The sequence below is a fragment of the Metarhizium robertsii genome (assembly GCF_000187425.2).
Source record: "Metarhizium robertsii ARSEF 23 chromosome Unknown MAA_Scf_19, whole genome shotgun sequence".
Classification (NCBI taxonomy): Eukaryota; Fungi; Ascomycota; class Sordariomycetes; order Hypocreales; family Clavicipitaceae; genus Metarhizium; species Metarhizium robertsii.
Window position 1 is genome coordinate 15,189 of NW_011942159.1, and position 226 is coordinate 15,414.

Sequence of the window (226 nt, forward strand, 5' to 3'; positions counted from 1 at the left end):
CTTCTCTTGCCAGGTTTTCGTGTGGCGCAGAGCCTCTTCGTCAACCTGATTACCGATGTCGATGTGCCATACCTTTTTCGGGAAATCGGCGAGTGGGTTCAGAGGGCTTGCTGTGTGACCTGGCAAATCGGGACGATGAGAAAGACCCGGAGAATATTGTTGTCCTTGGTGATAGTTCAAATGCTTTTCGAACGCACTGTAGTCGGGAGTCGGAGACCCTGACTGT